General features: G+C 45.2%; 1 protein-coding gene across 1 annotated transcript in view; it reads right to left on the bottom strand.

The window, feature by feature from the left end:
- Positions 1-18228, bottom strand: part of LOC119391860 (fatty acid synthase) — a 507973-nt gene that overhangs the window by 84069 nt on the left and 405676 nt on the right. The window lies entirely within an intron of this gene.

Genomic DNA, 18228 nt, shown 5'->3' with positions numbered 1-18228 from the left:
CGCTATTTTTCAAGTATTAAGCTAGGTAAGATTTGCTCCACCGTGCAGAGAAACAATAAACATGTAATAGACAAAAAGTGTGCAACATTTGTTTCGCAGAACACACCAACAAATTTACGGATTGCCGTTCTCTTCGCTGTTGCTGCTTCTCCATAGAGCAAATGGGCGGCTATGTTTACCAGAGATTAACGAAACATCAGGAGTCATAAACTGGAGGTTTACCATCTAATCTATCCTTGCATTGTCGAGAGTGGAAATGCACGCCAAAATTCGATGAATGCATAGTTTCATACAAGAGAGGCAATGTAACAACGTGTAATCATAGAAGCCTGGCATATCAATAGTAGTGAAACTGCTTGTGTGAGCCAGCAGTCAGCCGACTTGCATGACGAAGAAATCAGATTCCTGAAGTGTTATCTCTCACGTAGGGCCCCAAGTGTGCCGGCTTGATAAGTGTCGCCCTGTGCCTGCACATACGTGCAAAGGTATTTGCATGCACTTTCTTTTCCACTACTGTATCCCTTTTCATTTGTTTGTCGGCGTTCGTGTTGACCCCACCTTTTTCTTGTGTCCGCGTTTGCGTGCCTACCTTTGTTTTAGGATCAATTCTTACCAATTAGTTCAGCTTTTGTCATTCTAAATAATATTCAAGAGCTTTGAATAGGTTGAATATGAGTGCAGGATTGCCGTACGGACTACAGAAATGACGTCGAACACGCGTGGTAGCCATTGAACTGCATCTGAAAGCGCGAGATTTCAGTGTCGTCATTGCAAAGCACTTATGTTCATAAGATCTAGCCAGCACCTGCGTCCTTAAAGAGCTTGCACACGTTGCCCTAGCATCAGCACATCATCCCTCAACAAAAAGAGCGCACTAGAAATGTACATAATATTCCTTCTAACTGCAAAACAATCCAGATCTCGTGGTTCGTTATAGTTCACAGTCAATCCATTTGAAATGAATTGCAAGGTTGACATGACTTCGGAACCTATACATTTGTGTGACATTTGTGTGAACACAAATACAGGCATCACGTCACTGTAGATCCCCAGTAAACAGAAAAAATTCAACAAATCCACCGGCAAAGGTCTGACACGTGTTCTAAATTTAAACAGCACACTTATGAATAATGAAATTTGTAGGACATGGCCTACCAGCGTAATCTGCTTACCTAAGTACTCTTTTTGTAATCGTATTCTGATTGAGCATAGGAGTATGAACAAAAAATATAAACAAAAGACCATGTACCTTACTAGAATGACGTGGTTGGCTGAGCCTCTCCTCCATAAAGTTTGCTATAACATTTCATGCCTTCCCATAGCGCCAAGGAAGCGAAGTTCTGCACGCAGCACATTCACGGCACACTAACGCAACACGCTCACACCATCTTGGAAATGAAGGATGTTACTATACATGGTAGCTTCTTTTTCTGTACTGTTTCACTGAGATTTGCAAATTCAAATGCCAGTGGCACTTGTATTGGCACAATTTTTAGTGAATTACATTTGATGCCAACATGCGTGTATGCGAATTTGTGTATGTCTATTTTCAAGTTTGTATTACAAGAAATTAAAAAAGTTGTTTGGAGCAGTGTCTCTCCTTAAAGGGCACTAAAGTGAAACCTTAGATTTGTTTAGGCAAATATGTTATTTTTTGAGATCTGTGAAGTCATTTATTTTACCTACATAGGTAAATTAGTAGAAGAGGAAATGAAGGCCAGTGTTTACTTGTTCAATTTCATGCTAAAATTCAGCACATACACGTCAATTTGACGTCAGGAATATCACGTCTTTTTGCGTAATTTGGCCACATTGGTTCGCTACAATTTTGTGAAGCTTATGTTAAGATTAGGGTCTGTAGGAACACAGTGTAAACAGTATATATAGACCGTAGCAGGTGCTGGCGAAATCTGACGTCACGGAGAGCTGGTGTGGCAACGTCTATGCAGCGTCGCCTCGTGTATCTTTTTGCGCATTATGTTGCTTACCAATGCAATAAAGTTGAGCTAGCTGGTATGGATTCATGCTAAAATATGGTAGGTGTGCAAACTCGGTCACAAGAAAGAAGTGTTGACAACACAAACGCTGACTAACCTTATACTAGTTGGCTAGTCAGCATTTGTGTTGTCCCGACTTATCCCTTGTGTTCATATTTGCATTCATTTTCATGAATCGCCTGCCAATCATCTTCTCGCACTAAGAGTGGTGTCTTTGGTATTCTGAAGTTGTTTGCACTAAATGCCACAAATTATTTTTATGTTTGAATCATTTAACCCGTTTCCTACCACAGACGAGCTGAGCTCGTATACGCTTAGTACTGCTCCTACAGGAAAGGAACTGGGCTCGTCCATGCTCAAAGAAGCGTTTGGCTTTTTAAGCTACTCTGATTTAAGCTACTCTGATTCAGTTGCTGCGTTTTCTTTGACTTACACAGACCCATCGAGAAAGCCCCAAGTTCCATCGCACCTCCCCCGCCGTGATGCAACTTTACTGTGCCGCCTGTGGTTGGGAGTAGCTTTCACGAAGGCGTACTCTTTTCGCATAGAAATGGCAGACACCTCAAAATGCGACTCGTGCAATAGGAACGAAACGATAGAACATCTACTGTGTTTCTGTGGACGTTTTGTGAACGAACGAAACGTTTTGCCATATGCGCTGAACAAGTTAGACGACATACCGTTTTCCGAAGAGAAGATCCTCGGATCGTGGCCCTACGCATCGCAGGCCAGCAAAGCGACGCGAGCATTACTACTGTTTTTAAAATCGACCGGCTTAAACGACCGCTTGTAGGCATTCAATGTACAGGTGCATATCTACCCGGACAGTGCCTTCTTCCCTCTTCTTTATTTCTTTTAATCCCTTCATCCCTTCCCCCCAGCGTAGCGTAGCAAACCGGACGCGCGTCTGGTTAACCTCCCTGCCGTTCCTTCATTTCCTTCCTCCTCCTCCTCCTCCTCCTACACAGATGGTGCTGTAAAATAGTATAACACACGCTCGAAGCATGCATTTTATTGGGAACGGGCTGGATTCTTGTAACTCAATTTAGAAAAGAGTGTACGTGCGCGAGTGGCAGAAGCATGCCGGCAACAGGTTTGTTCAGCTTGTTCGCCGAAGCTTTGCGGAATGAACAGTATCAGTGCCCCTGCAAGTGTGGCAGGGACTACATAGAATATTTTTTTCTAAATCCTCAGATTCGGATGACCACTGAATCTCAGTGTATCGACAGTGCGCGGCAATGGTTGTAAAAAAACCCCCAACGACAGGACGCGTGCGGGGCTTTTTTACGGGCTCCTTGTTCCCGAACATTGTTTTTTTTTCAGAGACATTTTCTCCACCAAAGAGTGAAAAAAATTAGGGCACCTTCTGTGGCGCATGGCAGTGAAGCCAGTCTTCTGTACGCTTTCAAAAAATAGTTTGCCTTTATCTTGCAAATAAAGCGCCTTTATATAGTATTTTACTTGTTTCGGGGCACGTGGAATCGAATAGGCAAATAAAAAAATCGGTATGTTTGTAGTTTTTTGACAAAAAGCTCGGTAGGGAAAGAGTTAAAGTGGTTCCTTGCATATTTTTATCGAAGATGGCTTGCATAAGAAAAAGCAATATGGTGTCTCAAAGCACAGAGCGAGTACATCCATTGACGTACTTTGCATCTAATGGGGTTGGCACACCAGCCTTGGCAATGAACTACGTACTAGAATATTACCGACATGTGGACTGGTACGCGCTGCCTTTTATTTAGCTTGATACGGTTTAAGGTTTTCGTCAAAGTGATTCCCACTGGTTTTGTTGATGTTATTGCTGGTCGATTCCACGAAAGATCGAAAAAGGGTGTATATTTGATGTTTCCGATTTTCCTGATAATTTTGTATGTTCTGCACATATGACTGCACAGCACGAAATCGCAGTTTGTTTTCAAATAAAAATTTTTTTCAACACAGGAAAATTCGACAAGTGTCGCCGGTTGACGACGACCATTTTACGAAGAGTGCGTTTTCGTAAATTCGCAATCATGCTGGCAGCCACTGAAGCTATATACTACAAATATCTTTCTTTTTGGCGGAAGTAGAAGTAAAGAGGAAATAGCTCTTATCATTTCACGGAATTCTGAGTAAATTATGTATTTTTAAAAATTCACGAAAAACGCTGCGTTTTTGAAAATCAGTCAAATTTGGGACGCTATGGCTACTTCTGTGAACATCTTAGCTTGTTCATATTTGCAGTATGAATAGGCCTTTATGTGAATAATGAACCTCTGCATTTGTATTTCTCTAATAATTTTCAAAGTAGTAAATTTTCATGCTCGAAACACCAAAAAGAGAAAAGTGCTCCTCCATTCAAAAATCTATAATAAAAAAAACCCAATCTCAATTTTGTTCAAAGTCCCCAAAATGTTCGCAAAGGACTGCAGAATGATATTATGAAAAAACATGTTGCATCATTTTTATTACAACAAAAGCAGAAAATGTCAAACATTGTGTTTCCAGAGCGTGGTGGCTACTGCGCAAAGGACGTCTCTAGTAACAAGAAAATACAGTAACACGTCTTTTTTCTTTTCTGAGCTTCGCTAAACAACAGTAATGATCTATGGTCGGAAATTGGGAACTGTTTTGTAAAGAAAAAGACCGTTCCAATTAAATGCATTCGCGTGGTTTGCGACTTCACGCCAGTGTTAGACATCCCTCAGTCCACAGTATGCACTTTCAGTTGCAGCCTCCTTTTCTTTCATCTATTTCAGTTGAGTATAATTCATATCTTGAGTGCTAAAGAACGCATTCCCTCCAAGCGTCTCTTATGATGATGTGCTGTGCCAGAATTGAGAGATTGGTATAAAAGCCAAGGTCTCTTCATGAATAGAAATGAATTTCTGGAGAGCGGTCGCCAAGAGGTGTGGTTTTTGTTGGCCCAAATGTGTACGTTGTCAAACCTTATGGGATCAATGCAGAGTTTAAAAAGAATCGATTACGTGAAGATTGGTGACAGCAGTTCTGGCCACGGACAAAACACGTTTTGTTTGCATTGCATCTGCTTTGTTTTGCATATCCTTCTTTCTCTTGAAGCAGTGCTGGCAGATCTGGTTTCCCTCTTGAATTGGGCGCGCATCCTGCTTCATGACCCTCCGCAAAAGAGTATCGATCCGATATCTTCTACGTAACGAAAATTCTGCTGCAGCGGAATTTTCTTTTTGTGCACCATGAGGCAGTCCGTACAAAATCTCGGCCATGGCTATAACGCCTACCCATAGCCACCTTCAGAGCGTAGGATAGTGATCGCATCAAAGTGAAGCACAATTTGGATGCTTAACTTCTATCTCAGGTGGTGTTTGGCTGACTGGCACAGCCGTACTCGTTGCTGTCGTCTGCTCAGGCGGGCGTCCATCGCGCCGCCCTTTGCACCTGTCCGCCTAACGCATGCTACTCCGTTTACACGAGTGCTTGTAGCGCGGGCCACACGATCCGCACTGTGCGGATCCAGAGACCGGGCGGGAGAGCGACGAGCGGTGAAAAATGTATCGTGTAACCAACGCAATCGACACCCCAGCTTTTTCTCGTGCATAGCGACAAAGCCTGGCAAACAATGTGTGGCTGCTGTGCTTAGGTTGCACTGCGGTACTCGCCGTTCACCACTGCCGCCATTTGCGATTTCTCATATTCTTACAATGCATGATCGACTCAGCTACACATATTTCGCGTTTAGCTTCGTTACTTTTATATAAGCGCATTTACTAAAAAAAATTATCCAGATGAATGAAAATGTCCGTGCTGCCCGTCGACGACGAATGTAAGTGGTGTCGCAAATGCATTTAATTGGAACGATCTTTTTTTTCTTTACAAAACAGTTCCCACTTTCCAACAATAGATCATTACTGCTGTTTAGCGAAGCTCAGAGAAGAAAAAAGACGTGTTACTGTATTTTCTTGTTACTAGAGATGACCTTCACGCAGTAGCCACCACGCTCTGGAAACACAATGTTTGACATTTTCTGCTTTTGTCCTAATCAAAATGATGCAACATGTTTTTTCATAATATCATTCTGCAGTCCTTTGAGAACATTTTGGGGGACTTTGAACAAAATTGAGATTGGGTTTTTTTTATTATAGATTTTTGAATGGAGGAGCACTTTTCTCTTTTTGGTGTTTCGAGCATGAAAATTTACTACTTTGAATATTATTAGAGAAATACAAATGCAGAGGTTCATTATTCACATAAAGGCCTGTTCATACTGCAAATATGAACAAGCTAAGATGTTCACAGAAGTAGCCATAGCGTCCCAAATTTGACTGATTTTGAAAAATGCAGCGTTTTTCGTGAATTTTTAAAAATACATAATTTATTCAGAATTCCATGAAATGATAAGAGCTATTTCCTCTTTACTTCTACTTCCGCCAAAAAGAAAGATATTTGTAATATATAGCATGAGTAGCTGCCAGCATGGTTCTGAAGTTACGAAAACGCATTCTTCGTAAAATGGTCGTCGTCAACCGGCGACACTTGTCGAATTTTGCTGTGTTGAAAAAAATTTCTATTTGAAGACGAACTGCGATTTCGTGCTGTGCAATCATATGTGCACAACATACAAAATTATCAGGAAAATCGGAAACATCAAATATACACCCTTTTTCGATCTTTCGTGGAATCGACCTGCTCCAAATTGTAGGAAAAGCAGTTTCTTTGCTTTTATTAAGTTTAGTTGTAGCATGCCTGGAAAAGCACTTCAAAGTACACTCTATCTGGCTGGCTGCACTACCCCAAGAAAACTCTCTTTCTTCCATCTGCAAGCTCCTAAGAAGTTACCTTATGAAGCAAGCCAGCAGGGCGTACTTGTTAGGCATGGCAGCACGGAGAACGAATAAACATGAATATTTGGTGCAAGGTGCATTGATTGATTCCGTGCTGCATCAACACGTGGCTGCATGCTTGGCCACGTGTACATACAGACAAGTAAACTCGTTAACCTTGTAGCGTCATCATCATCGCTATTCATCATCATCGTCATTTTCCAACCACCGCGCCGCGTCTCTCGCGCAGCTCATGCCTAGCGCTCGAGGCGCGAGCAGTTAGGAACGAGCTCACGCTCCTGGAAGCTGGACGCCGGCAGCCGCTGCCGCTTTGCTTGTACGAGGGCCTTCGAATAAAGTGGCGAGACTTCGGCATGGCCACGTCGGCTGCCTTCACGTCTCTCTCTCGCTACAAGCTCAATGGTGACAGGCTGTCTATAATCACGTTAACAAGCATGATGTCTTATTTTCTCAAATAATTGCATACCTCGACTTTGACTGAGGCGTCCAACACCCTTCGTTATATACCCATTATCTGCTCGTCACCCAGCATACACCCATCATGTCCATCACCCACTGTCCACCCATCATCTGTCCATCACCAAATATACACCCACCAACCGTCCACGATCTGACGATCACCCAGTATCCACCCACCATCTGTCAATCATTACCCAGTACTATATTCTCCCAAGATGACGGGTGGTCGGTCCCATCATCCCCACCATTGGGCAAATTTTCAATAGGGCGTTCAGCGATCTGAATTTGAGGCCACAAATCCACAAATTTAAGGGCTTTTTCAATCTGAAAGCGGGAATACCGTTGAACCAATGCTAAGCATCAGCTTGAAAAAAAAAACAATGGGACATTGTTTAAGAAATTAAAGTAGTCAATGTCGCAGCCACATTGAAAAATTCCTAAAATTGCAAAAAATACTAAAAACAGAAGCCCATTAGGCTATTTTCTTTCATTTATATAGCAACAATTTGTTGTGTGCAATTTTATTCAGCAATGTTCAAATTTCTGCCACAACCGCTGCGGTGGCTTAAAAAGAACTAATTTGTAAATGTAGTAGCAGAATCGTTACTCTGGTTCTTGCAGCTGTAGAAAAAGGTGGGAGCGTGCCCTTCATCTAATGTGGTAGCTGTCTGCCTCATACATTCACTCAGTCGAAACTGCCCCATAATTGTTTAACGGCCAATGCTGTGGCCTTGCAGGCTTTTACGATAATAGCCGGGGAACCCTGGTGTTACATTCGAAGAGCTGCTTATTTCCCACCTTTAACCCCGAGAAATATGCTTGCACTCCATTGTGAAGCTTCTTTTCTGTAACACGACCAAAGGAGCGCAGAGGGGACGCGCTATGGTGAAACTGGGCTCCCCGTAATGGCGAACCCTGCGCAGGCCTATGTGTAGAACACATGGACTTAGAATGGAAATCTGAGCTAGTAGGCATGAATTCATGCTTAGGACTGCGCAGCGCTTGCAACAAGGACAAAGGACGGAAGAGGTGCAGTTCTTCCGTCCTCTGTCCTTTTTTTTTGCACTCCGCACTCCCAAGCAGGACTAACAGATGGACGTACTTTGGTATTTGAATTCTTCACGCCAGGGTTTACAGGGACCGAATTCAAAACCTCACTTTCTCATTTGCCTGCCCCCCCCCCCCAGCCATCATTGCCCATAGGCAAGAATAAAAACTTCCGTTGGAAAACATCGATCACGTGATTTGCTGGAATTACAAACATGTGATACACGTGGTCTAGCTGCGTCGTTCGTGGCTGCGAGCACTTAATTGGCCGTTCTGGTTGTTTGGCTCGTCAATCTGGCGGAAATGAACCTTACTGGATGGTTCAAATTACCGATGAAGGTTCCAGATGTATCAACTAACGCACGGGTCTCTCGACAGTGCATAAGGTGGCAGACGACTAACGCCGACACACGTCCTATTATATTTTGCACGATGCGCCGTGATAGTAGGTACAGTGTTGTGACCAAAAGCCTCCTCTTCTTACAAAGAATCTCAGAGCAGGAACAATATTTTTTCTTGAGTGTTTAAACAATCTTTGTGCATTTCTCTCGAACGGGCACATCCCTGAATTGGCAATCGCATTGATGCGTAATACCACGATCTTCGACGCCACTGAGGGCTGTGTTGTGCAGCAGATTCAGTGAGTCGCATAAGTACTCCCTGTAGCGATACTGCTTCTTTTAAGGCAACATTCTTGCAGCAGGCGCGAAAATGAGGAATAATTTAGCGTTACGACGAATTTTGGTTACAGCGCGAACTTGGCACAGGGACACGAGTAGGACGACGACACACGTAGCGCTACTAGCAACAACATGTTTATTTTTTCAGACCCGCACCGCCCTAAGTGTACCCCTACCTCAGGAGCACCCACAGGTCACGTGGTGATAAGCGACATGTGCGAGAGAATCAGCTATCTAACAAAAACATAACATGTGATGACCGCATAGTAGCAGGACATCAGCATTTCCGCAGGAACCCTAACTCTTTTGGATATAATGATACTGATGGTTTGCTTACGCAGCCATCACCAAGGGCGTCGATCTGTTCCGCTTCTACGATGAGGCGGGTGATTTCATCCTTGTGACGCCCCAGAATGGTTGTCCGGTGAAAGTTTGGCCGGAACCCTAACGACTTAGTGTGAATAGCGAGGAACCCGTCAGGCGGCAGCTTTTTTAACGCGATAGCGTTAGAGAGCTCCTGTGGCAGAAATTCCGGTGTCGGTGTCGGCGTCGGCGTCGTTGGTTGTGAGCGAAAAATCGTCCGTGACCAAAAAGTCGAGAACGAAGCAAATAAAATAAACAATAAAAATCTTCGGTCCCATTAAGGATCGAACCCGGACCGTTCGTGTGGCAAGCAGGTGTCCTACCACAAAGCCACGATGTTACTTGCAACTGCTCCAGAAAAAAAAACGCTACATAAATGCCATGTAGTGGAAGCAGCCTCCTTAACGCATTTAAGTTGCATGGCAGAAGCGCACAATCGCGCAAGGGCGACGCTTAACTGCATCAAATGTTTCAGTGCGATTTTCGTGTGTGAAAGACTTTGCAGTACACAGGCATGTGAAGACCAACTTCACATCTTTCGCAATCACATCGGCTCTCGCACTTCTTACCGTGTACCTTGGAAACTAAGTACATCCTTGATGGATTCTTCTTTATTTTGTTCGGCAGGTGTCACGACGAAAATGAGCCCATATGGCGATTGGTTGACGCATTGGCGAGGCCATCAAACTACGTTTTTTGCGCGACGCCATGCTTCGAAAAAGCCGGTATAGTGCACCCATCTCCGTTAAAAACCATACTAAACACACACACACACACACACACACACACACACACACACACACACACACACACACACACACACACACACACACACACACACACACACACACACCCACACACACACACACACGCACGCACGCACACACACGCACACACACACACACACACACACACACACAAAATTACTCACAGCTCCAAAATGGACAACTATGTACATCTAGCCGAAAATATATCAAACAAACAGCAAACATTATGGCCTCCGAGCTGGCAAACGCGCCGCGCGCCCGCCATCTCGGAGGCCGTGCGACTACAGCAGAGCCCTTGACAATCCATGAGTGCCGGCGGGACATTGATGTCAAGTAGTCGCTCTCATGTCAGGGTTGTCTTGGCGACGCTGACGCTTGGCCTCCGCTTCACGACCTCGATGTTCTGCGTCATTTTGCAGTCGTTGACGCCTGTGATCGGATTCCCGCGCTTGTAGTTGGGCTTCCACATCACGGCGACGGCGCTTCATTTCAGCTTCCCTGGCCCTCAGCAAGACATCTTCATGGCGTTGTTGTCGTTTGACCTCCGCTTTCCTGACCTGACCACGTCGCGCGCGCTCGCGTGAGCGTCTGTATGCCCGTGCGTGTGTGTAACAACACACATTATTAAATGTGCACTTAGAGGTTGAAGTGCGCACTAGGGACCCGATTTCGCTATCGCGTTCAACTCTTAAAGGCGAAGCTTAAGGGTCCACTAATTCTTGTCTAGTTTTCGTGCTGCCTTAGCCGCACGTACACGCACCTGCCAGTCTGTCCGACGTAGCATTTCCCACATGAGAGCGGGATACGGTAGATAACGAATGCCTTACAATCTATGAATTTGTGTTTATGCTTGATGTCCCATTCTACTTTTTCTGTCCTACAGGGATTTGTTTTCGAACAGAGGCTATCTAGCTTGTGGGGCACAGAGAAAGCTACCTTTATATTTTCCCGTAAGGCCGATTTCGTCATTTATGAGACAGTTTATGAACGTATGGAATGACGGCTGTGTTCCTGTACTCAGGAGCAGCGAGGTCTTGTGGGTCAGGACTGCTCGATCGTGAACCAATTTTCTTGAGGTTCTTTTTTACTACCGAGGCCAATACGTGATCAGGATAACCGGCTTGTTTTAGACGTGAAATCCGTTGCGTGAAACTATGATCCCTGAGGTGTGTGCAGGGCGTTTTTATAGCGTTACTGAGGCACATAGCTGCAATGCCCCTCTTGGTCAGTTTTGAGTGGTTAGAGTGAAAGGGAAGTAGTCCCTTGTTGGCGCGAGGTGCGTAACACCAGCATAGCTGGTTGTCCGAACAGGTTAGCATAGGGTCCAGAAATCTAATGCGTCCGTCAACCGGCCGTTCAACTGTGACTTCCAGGGGTTTAAGCCTAGCACGACACTCATTCAGTACTTCGGTACTCTCTTTCAGGAAACACCCAGTTGGGCAGTCAATAAAAATAAAATCATCCACATATCGAAAAACTTTCCGTACATTAGTTCCATCGAGACGATTCACCAGGCCTCTGACAAGTTCAGCTAAGAGTAGATTACTCAACACTGGGGCGATCCATTTCACAAATGTCGAACGATATAAATCAGCAGGAGTTATAGCGAGAACCTTATCTGGATGATTCCGACTAGACTGGACACGCACACCGCATCACGCATCACCAACTAATTGCACATTTTAACTGAGGTCGTGCATCGAAAGGCTAAATTTGTGTATATTTTGTCAATAATATGTATTTATCATGTATTTATTTAGTTTGTATTATGTATTATTTACGTATTATGTATGAAGTGTTCAAATTTTTCTGTTTCTTTCTGGTGTTTGATACCTTCTTTATTTCGTTCTGATTGATGTTATTTTAGAGCCCCCTTACACAAGGCCCAACAGGCCTGTAAGGAATTTCAAATAAATAAATAAATAAATAAACTGAGCATAAATGAGCCTCGGAAGAATGCAATAAATTCGGCAATATATGTGAATGAATAGCAAACATGGACATAACAATGTTTCGCTTTTCATAACAGAAATGCTGGGAATATTACGGGAGGTCACTGAGCTTTGGCTCTCAGGGCATTGTGTGTTTGGCATCGTGAGCACGCTGTCGTAGATTTATGCAATCATATACAAGAACGCATTTCTTTATATCTTAACATGTGCGTCATATTACAATGCATGGCTCACAGGTCATTACTGTGTCCAGAGCTGATGGTGGAGCCCACGTCAATATAAATGTTTGCTCACCTGCAGAAGGCAGTGCGGTGCAACCTCAACGAAGATAGCGTCCTTGGGAGCGTGTTGCAGAGCTTCGAAGAAAAACACCGGCGATATAAGGCTGTTTACGGTGTACTCCGGCGTGAACGTTTCCGCAAGGGCATCGTGCCAGCGGTGCGGTGGTAGTGAAGTGCTCAACCAACGTTTGCTGCGCGTCTTTGGCTCAGGAATAATCTGTAAGAGAACCCGCCATAATGTACGCTGCGGTAGATACGAAGCCCGTGTTTAGGAAGAGGAAGGCAGCGGTAGTCCGGCACATTTTTTTTAACACGAAAGTGTTTTATGCCGGGGTCCACCAAGACTTCAATGACGTATTTCCGTCACGGAAATGACGTGGAAAAAATGTGGACGGTCACATGGCAAAGAAAAAAAGTTCCGTCAACGGGCGTCGAATCCGTGACCGCTCGGTACACAACAACAGATGCCGGGCGCGCTATCCACTGCGCCACGGTCACAGACTCTAGAGGCTTTACAACCGCGCCTTTTATATCTACCACCCTCCCGGTCGGCGGGTGGTGTTGCTGTCTGGGAGCGGCAAAGTAAAGTAATTCATCATTACTGTGGCTTCCGCGATAAGTACCTGCAACGGTTTACACGTTCGTCGCATTCAGCGCGTTTTCAATAGAAGTGCAATTTTGTCAATGCCTTAACACACTGCGATGTGGCGACCTTAATGCAAGCGTCGTGAAAGCGTCGGCCTCGCTCATAGCATCACGCTAATCAAACAAAAAATAGCTCTGCGACGCCCGCCTGCCTCACCTGGCTGTAACACCGCGTTCCCCGCCTGCGCGCTCGCCGCGAGAAAAATTGCGGCCGGGCTACAGGGGCGGCACGACGCGCTCTGCGTTTCCCTTTAGTGCGGCAGTGGTGTTCAATCACATTTCAACATGCCGCGGGATGGCGACCAAGTTCAGCGTCCATTATGCGACGCACTTCTGGCTATCACAACTTGTTCTCTGATTACGCTTTCACCGTTAACTACTACAGCTACCACAAGGGTTTGTTTAATCATTCAACATGGACGTTAGTCGTCGGCATGGCGATGTACCACCAAGCATCAAAGTGGGTGCATCCGCGTTAAATGGTGCTGTAGCTGCCAAACATCAATATACATTGTGCAAGCTCTCTTATATCAATGTACAGTAAACATTCAGTTGCTTCTATAAGGGCACGTTTTACTTTCGTGTTATTCCGATTCCTATGACGGAGGGATCAACCATTTGTTTTTGCTTTTATATCTTTTCTTCGCACTTTATCTTCTTTCTAGTGTACTCAGTAGGTGATAACAATTTTAGTGTTGCGAGACGCCTTACCTTTCTCAATTTTGTGAGGTTGATTCACTTACGCCTTAAATTAAATGCTTGAATTGTACAGTAAATTTTCACATGTCCAAAATATATTAAAGTAGAAATTCCACTGATTTCCAAGTGAATGACAGGCACCTGAGATACGTTTCAAGAACATGTTGGTGCACCACAAGTTTAAAAATTTTGTCGGACAATATTTGATCTGGTCAAGAACTCACGTAAGATATAAAATAATGTGTCAGAAGCTTTTCCCTAAAGGGTCGTAGCAAGAAATGTACTTTGAGTAGAGGGTGGCTCCAAGACTCATTTAGGCATGTTCATGCGTGGGTTTCTATGTGTGCGTGCACGTATATGCCAAAATAACGTAAAACTTTAACGGGGGGAGGGGGCGTGTTGGGGTGAAATCTCTTAACTCCCTTTCGCTACGCCACCACTTGATGATCCAGTGAGATGATGAGATGATCCTTAATGTCAACAAGCGTACTGGTTTCTTTTTTCTCTGGCGACCGGTTTCACTGAATTACACTTTTTATGGAGTTCACGTACGGCAGTTTCACTTAGCGTAAGTTTCTCGAATGCCATCGCTTCAAGTCATGTTTGATGTACGACCGAATAGTCGTATATATTCTAGAATGTACAAGAGCATCAGCGATTATAAAGCGTCATTCATTCTATCCATAGATCAAACTTGTACGACTGATGACTCTTCTCGCCACTATCTTTTTGCTTGGTGCGTATCTTGGCACTACACTGTGGAATTCGGTGAACCGAATTCTCTGTTTAATTAAATGGGCGCAAGCGAATCTGTCCTGTAGAAATACTAGGACGATGAAGGTTGCTGGTAACTATCAAGGAAGCGCAGGTTACCGCACCAAGAAACATAATTTTCTGAAACAGCACAGTTACTAGATATTTGTATGAAATGCCAAAGGAAGAGCGGTGAATTATTTTCAACTCTCGCGTAGATCTTCACGAGCCCAGTCATTGGGTGCCAAACGTGCTTCAGCCATGACAAGGAATGATTGTACTTGGCGGAGCAGAAGGAAAAAAGTTTAACGTGCTGTCGAATTCAGAACAATGCACGTTTTGTCTGAAGCAATGATCCACGGGAATTCAAGTCTCGAATATTTTGATCACCTTCCATCCGAAACACACAATAAACTACGAGGAATGCTGTATTCTGCGCAATAGCTTTTTTTAACCTAATTCGTCGTGTTACACAATTATCTGACTGCCTGGGGTTTATGGCCCGGGTAGATTTGTAAGTACATTACAATTTTTACCATTGAGCACCGTGGAGATGATGGTACACCTGTATAACAAGAAAAGGCAAGCTGTGCGCGCGTTACACCACTTCTGCATTTTTAACTACCGACAGTCATGTACTTGTCAATCGATTATCAATCCAGCGCCTGTGCTCCGGCTTTTCGACCATGTTGTCGTCACTTAACTCTTTGTATCGACTTTTCCCCACCCTGATATTAACCTACTCAACTGATATTAACGTGCGCTCACTAAAAAGTTTCAATGCGCGAAGAACATTCTTGGCGCTTAAGCTTCTCCATAATCGAAATTTCGGACTCAACTAATCGGCTAACAATAAGTCCACTTCTTTGTATCAAAAGCTAACGCGTTTTTGCCTGGACATTCATTCACAAGACTGTTGGGTGTCGATTGATAGTAACTCATCGTTATAGAAACGACATTAAGCATTTTACCGCCAATATGTGGAATTTCTGAAGATGCGTACGACTATTCCATCTAGGTCGTATATTTTTGTTACTGCACAGTGGGGCCATAATGACGGCCCACTTCCTGAAATCGCGGCCGGTAGCCCGGCCGCGATTTTTCTCGGGTTGAGTGCGTGAGCGGAGAACGCGGTGTCAGGCGAGGCAGGTGCGTCTCGCAGAGCTATTTTTGGTTTGCATTAGCGTGATGTTATGAGCGAGGCTCACGCTTTTACGACGCTTAGGCTAAGATCGCCACCTCGCCGTGTGTTAAGGTATTGACAAAAATTAGTGGACCCTTAAGCTTCGCCTTTAAGAGTTGAACGCGATATCAAAATCCGGCCCTTAGTGCGCACTTCAACCACTAATTGCACACTTATTAATGTGTGTTGTTACACACACGCACGCGCACACAGACACCCGAGCGCCCGCGCGCAACGTGGTCAGGCCGGGAAAGCGGAGGTAAAACACCAACAACGCCACGAAGACGCCTTGCTGAGAGCCAGGCAAGCTGAAATGAAGCGTTGTCGCCGTGATGTGGATGGCCAACTACAAGCGCGGGAATCCGATCACAGGCGTCAACGACGCCAAAATGACGCAGAACTTTGAGCTCGAGAAGCGGAGGCCAAGCGTCAGCCTCGCCAAGGCAACCCTGACATGAGAGCGACTAGTTACATGAATGTGCCGCCGGCACTCATCGATTACCAAGGGCTCTTCTGTAGTCGCACGGCCTCCAAGATGGCGGGCGCGCGGCGCTTTTGCCATCTGGGAGGCCACAATTTTTGCTGTTTGTTTGATATATTTTCGGCAAGATGCACATCGTTGTCCATTTTGGAGCTATTTGTAATTTTGTGTGTGTGTGTGTGCATCTTTAGCATGGTTTTTAGCGGAGATGGGTGCACTATACCGGCTTGCTTTTTGGAAGCATGGCGTCGCGCAAAAAACGTAGTTTGATGGCCTCGCCAATGCGGCTACAAATCGCCGTATGGACTCATTTTCGCCGTGACACCTGCCGTACAAAATAAAGAAGAATCCCTCAAGGATGTACTTAGTTTCCAAGGTACACGGTAAGAAGTGCGAGAGCCGATGTGAGTGCGAAATATGTCAAGTTGGGTCTTCACATGCCTGTGTACTTGAAAGTTTTTTACACACAAAAATCGCACTGAAACAGTTGATGCAGTTAAGCGTCACCCTTGCGCGATTGTGCGCTTCTGCCATGCAACATTAAATGCGTTAAGGAGGCTCCTTCTACTACATGGCATTTATGTAGCGTTTTTTTTAGAAGCAGTTGCAAGAAACATCGTGGCTTTGTGGTAGGACACCTGCTTTTTGATACGCAAACGGCCCGGGTTAGATCCACAATGGGACCAAAGGTTTTTATTGTTTATTTTATTTGCTTCGTTCTCGATTTTTTGGTCACGGACAATTTTTCGGTCACAACCAACGACGCCGTCACCGTCGCCGACACCGACACCGACACCGGATTTTCTGCGACACGAGCTCTCTAACGCTATCGCGTTAAAATTGAACTTCCATTGAAAACGCGCCGAATGGGACGGACGTGTAACGCGTTGCAGGTGCTAATCGAGGAAGCCACAGTAAGGACGAATTACTTTACTTCGCCGCTCCCAGAGGGCAACACCACCCCCCCCCCCCCCGATCGGGAGAATGGTAGATATAAAAGGCGGGTTTGTAAAGCCTTTAGAGTCTGTCATCGTGGCACAGTGAATAGCGTGCCCGGCATCTGTTGTTGCGGACCGAGTGGTCATGGGTTCGATCCCCGTTGACGGAACTTTTCTTTCTTTGATACCTGATCGTGTAAAATTTTTCGACGTCATTTCCGTGACGGAAATACGTCAGTGAAATCTTGGGGGACCCCTGCATAAAACACTTTCGTGTTAAAAAAGAATGTGCGGCCTGTTGCGCCGCATCGCCGTCAGTGCGCCAGCGCGGCTAAGCTGAGTTGACAGTTGCGGCCGCTGTTTTGTTGTTTTTGGTGCCAATACTCCAGTACACAAAGCAGATGCCGGTTCGTGTTACAATGTGGTCGCCTCAGGATTTATGCGCGTGCGTGTGCTTTTTCGCGTGGTTGCTCGTGTTTTCCTTGTGTGTCATTGCGTGTGTTGGCAGTTTGCTTCATGTTTCCTGTGCTTGAGTACAGTTCTTTGATGCGCGCATGTGTGGCAGACGGTCTTTTCCAGGGGTGTGATGCTGTGCCGTGAAGTGTTGCGTGCCGCTGTGCAACTCGAACACGTGAAAATACGCTAGTGTAAAGTACCGCGTATTTCCGCGCGATCTGCAATGTCAGGAAGCGTAATATTCGTTATTTAGCACTTATTTTCGTCATAAACAAGCGCTAAACAGGCGTGCGCCGCCGCATCCTGACGACAGCATCCAGCCACCGCGCCGACAGTTTCTGCTCAACGGGCGCGCGCAATGAAAAGAATAGAACAAACGTTAAAAGGCGCCCAGGTCGTGCCCTTACCCTCTCCACGGAAGACGTCGTCGCGACAGCGACGGCGTCTTCGGTAGAGAGGGTAAAGGTATTTCAGTCAAAAAATCAAAGTGGAAGCAACCGTTTCCGCAGATGAACCGGCGACACGAATCCATTTCCCCTAGCTGTCTGTGCTACGTGCTACACGCCGAACAATCACTTGGAATGTTCGCGAAACCGGGAAGGATGCACACGAGATACGACGGAGGCTAGGACAGTATGGTGAAGTCGGCGAAGAGGTATGTTGTTCGAGTGAGTCGTGTAGTGCGGTCAGCCCATCTTGAAAAATCGAGTGATGACGGCGAGGGAGCA

Source organism: Rhipicephalus sanguineus, chromosome 4, assembly GCF_013339695.2.
Source record: "Rhipicephalus sanguineus isolate Rsan-2018 chromosome 4, BIME_Rsan_1.4, whole genome shotgun sequence".
Taxonomy (NCBI): Eukaryota; Metazoa; Arthropoda; class Arachnida; order Ixodida; family Ixodidae; genus Rhipicephalus; species Rhipicephalus sanguineus.
This window is presented reverse-complemented; position numbering and strand designations above follow the sequence as displayed.